The sequence below is a fragment of the Rhagoletis pomonella genome, unplaced genomic scaffold, assembly GCF_013731165.1.
Source record: "Rhagoletis pomonella isolate Grant_MI unplaced genomic scaffold, Rhpom_1.0 Rhpom_scaffold_00009, whole genome shotgun sequence".
Lineage (NCBI taxonomy): Eukaryota > Metazoa > Arthropoda > Insecta > Diptera > Tephritidae > Rhagoletis > Rhagoletis pomonella.
The window spans coordinates 9,817,289-9,821,354 of record NW_023458563.1 but is presented as its reverse complement, the minus strand read 5'-3'; positions in this window follow the sequence as shown (position 1 = coordinate 9,821,354).

Here is a 4,066-nt window from a genome sequence, read left to right as displayed (position 1 = left end):
AGTATATAGTAGTTTGTTTAATTTCGAATACGTGGCAACTTTGTACAAATATCTCCAGATACCCTTAAAATTAAAAACATTATCTGAATACAAAATTCCATCAAAATCGTTACAGTCGTTTCCTAGAAACCTTTGGATATATATACATATATATTTACAAGAATTGATTGTTTAAAATAATGAGATACATACGTATATCGATGGTCCTGTGCAATAACGACACAATTCAAAATTAAAAAAATAAAAACTGTTACTACTGTTAAGTGGCTCTTGTCTCTAATCCTTGTCTAATCCATTTCCATCCCTTACTAAAGAAAGCAGTAAGGATGGATTCGACAAGGATTAGAGACATGAGCCACTTAACAGTAGTAACAGTTTTTATTTTTTGAAATTTGAATTGTGTCGTTATTGCACAGGGCCATCGATATGGAGTTTGAGAAAAAATTCTTACGATTTTATAGCCTTAAAAACTTATTTGCAAGTTTTTACTAGAACTTACCCTTAAGTAGAGAGTTGTTCTCTAAATATACTGACAACTATTTCCTCCATGCAACTCTCTAAATTTTTATATTGAACCCCTCCTCCCCCTCCGCCCCATTCCCCCTTAACGTTGTTGAGCGTCTGAGCATTGAACACTTTTACAGAACACCCTTTACATGTAAAGAAAACTGGTACAGTACTACAGTATTTTCGGTTTATTTCTGGGCAGTAAATTGTAAGTATTTCCAATGGTCACTGCACAGCAAACGCACATTTTCAGCAATTTTTTTTTTTTGTTTCCAAACTATGAACTGTCAAGCATAACACCCAAGCAATAATCTCAGCGCAGTTGAGTGGTGTTACATAACTTTATGACTGTACTTCACTCCTCTAATCCATTCAAATTAGAAACAAGTAAGAAAGTCTAAGTTCGGGTGGAGCCGAACATTAAATACCCGGCGCAAGTATTAAATATATGTTTTTTCACCCTTCCGAAACCTTCCGCTAGATGGTAAGCCGAGGTGTATCAATTTTGAGTAAATTAGCGTCCTTCAATTTCGAAATATTGAAGTTTCAAGCATTTCTTAAATTTACCGTTATATGAGAATCGGCCGTTATTTTAGTCCGATTTCAATAATTTTCAACGTTTTGCTTACACGTGGCAAGTACAATAATCATACCGAGTTTGGTACAAATTGGTAGAACGGTTACCGATATACTTATATGTGATCATAAGTGGGCGGTGCCACGCCCATTTTCCAAAATTTTACCATAAATGTATTTCTTGGTAAAGAATTGTTGCAAGCATCAATTTTGAATAAATTAGCTTCAATATTTAATGATTTATCGAAGCTTTTGTATTTCTCTAAATTACCGTTATATGGGATGTGGGCGTGGTTATTGTCCGATTTTAAAAAGTTTCGGCGGTTTTTTATGCTGTACCAAGGCCCACAACTGTGCCAAGTTTGGAAGAAATTGGTGCAGCGGTTACCAAGATATACACATGTAACCATAAGTGGGTGTGGCTACGCCCGTTTTCCAAAAATTTATAATATTCTTATTTTTCGTCTAAAACTTATTATAAATATCAATTTTGAGTGAATAATCTCCAGTAGTTACTAAAATATCGCAGTTTTCGTATTTCTGGAAATTACCGTTATATGGGAAGTGGGCGTGGTTAAAGTCCGATTTCGCCCATTTTCAATACCAACCTACCTTGGATTAAGGGAAACCTACATACCAAATTTAGTTGAGATATCTCAATTTTTGCTCGAGTTATCGTGTACACGGACAGACGGACGGACAGACAGACATGGCTTAATCGATTTCTTTTTTCATCCTGATCATTTATGTATACATTTGTCTATATCTATCTCGATTCGTTTTGGCTGTTACAAATAACCGTTATGTGAACAAAATTAATATACCCTTGTGCACAAGTGCGCTCGGGTATAAAAATACGATATTTTTCCTTGTAGCTCTGCCGGTACCAGTTCATATTATATTTGTATTAAACTATTTGGATTATATAGTATTTATCTGCTTTACAATTATCCAATTTAACATAATTTAATAAATTAACACACGATTTAAAACAGTTTTTTACAACTTTGGCTTGTATTAAACACATCTAAAAACCAAATAAACAACTATCAACACGGCACTTTGACAGCGCGGTGCGAGCGAATTAAAGTAAAGAGGGATTAAAAAATAACGGAATCTGGTCAAAAATTATATTCTCTTCCCCCTATATTCAGTTATAAAAGAAAAAAGTGCGTTTGGAAAATTCGACTTTTAGCCGCCTAAATCGGCCAAATACCCCTCTGTGGGCCAGTCGAATATGTTTTTTTTATTCATTCAATTACACATTTTTTAATGCTGTTCTTAGATAGTTGTTTTTTACTTTTTTTTTGTAAAATTAAACTCTAAAAATGTAGATTAACTGATAATAAAATAAAAATGTGAAATAGAAAAAACAAACGAAAATAAAATAATGTAAAATTAAATATATAAATCAAATAAAATTAAAAAAGTAAAACAAATAATAAAAAGAAAATTGTTTTGGCAATCGCTCCAACCGGTCTTATTAGTAATTTTAAATTATTTTTTTGTTTAAATTAGGTTAGTTTTTTTTTGTTTAAAATATTTTTTTTTATAAAAAAAGGTAATTTTCCTTTTAAATGTTTCTTCTCAAATTTTTACATACGAAGTATACAAATATGCATAGGAAGAAAGGGGGTTTAATCACGTTTACAACAATACCAATTTTTTAACAATCAGTCCAAAATTGTTTGAAATATAAGGTGTTTAATTTTTCGAAGACCCGACCTTTGACCTCTTATAGCACCTCTAATATTAGTTTGCACAAAAAAAGTTATACACCATTTAAATAAGAGCAAAAGGAGGTTTTTAGTTTTTTAGTTATTTACATATAATAATAAAAAATAATTTTTTACCAAAGGTCCTATTTCGTACTTCGAAGGCCCATATCTCGATTTCGGAGGCTAAGTTCGAAAAACGGAGCAATTACTTTTCTACCTATGACTAAATCTCTTAAAAAAATTGGAGGCGGTTTTCCCCTTAGAAATGTATTTCATGATTAAGATTTCAGTAATCTTAGTCCTTAAATTTTTAAGATTACAATTATTATAATCATAATGTTAACATTTATGATTATAATTAAACTAATTGTAATCGTATATAATTTAAGGATTACAATTATTCAATCATAATTAAAATGTAATCGTAATCAAAAATTACCCAGCTCTGTTACATACATAAATTTTTCATAACGGCTTCAATATCTGAAGTTATTTGAAAACAAGTAAGAAAGTCTAAGTTCGGGTGGAGCCGAACATTAAATACCCAGCGCAAGTATAAAATATATGTTTTTTCACCTTTCCGAAACCTACCGCTAGATGGTAAGCCGGAATGTATCAATTTTGAGTAATTTAGCGTCCTTAAATTTCGAAATATTGCAGTTTCAAGCATTTATGAAATTTACCGTTATATGAAAAGCGGCCGTAATTTTAGTCCGATTTCAATAATTTTGAACGTTTTGCTTTTATTTGGCAAGCACAACAAATCGATAGAACGGTTACCGATATACATATATGTGGTCATAAGTGGGCGGTGCCACGCCCATTTTCCAAAATTTAAATATAAACGTATTTCTTGGTAAATAATTGTTGCGAGCATCAATTTTGAATAAATTAGCTTTAATATTTAATGATTTATCGAAGATTTTGTATTTCTCTAAATTACCGTTATATGGGATGTGGGCGTGGTTATTCTCCGATTTTTAGTATGCTGTATCAAGGCCAACAACTGTGCCAAGTTTGGAAGAAATTGGTGCAGCGGTTACCAAGATATACACATGTAACCATGAGTGGGCGTGGCTACGCCCATTTTCCAAAAATTTATAATATTCTTATTTTTCGTCTGAAAATTATTGTAAATATTAAATTTTGAGTGAATTATATTCAGTAGTTACTAAAATATCGCAGTTTTCGTATTTTTGGAAATTACCGTTATATGGGAAGTGGGCGTGGTTACAGTCCGATTTCGCCCATTTTCAATACCCACC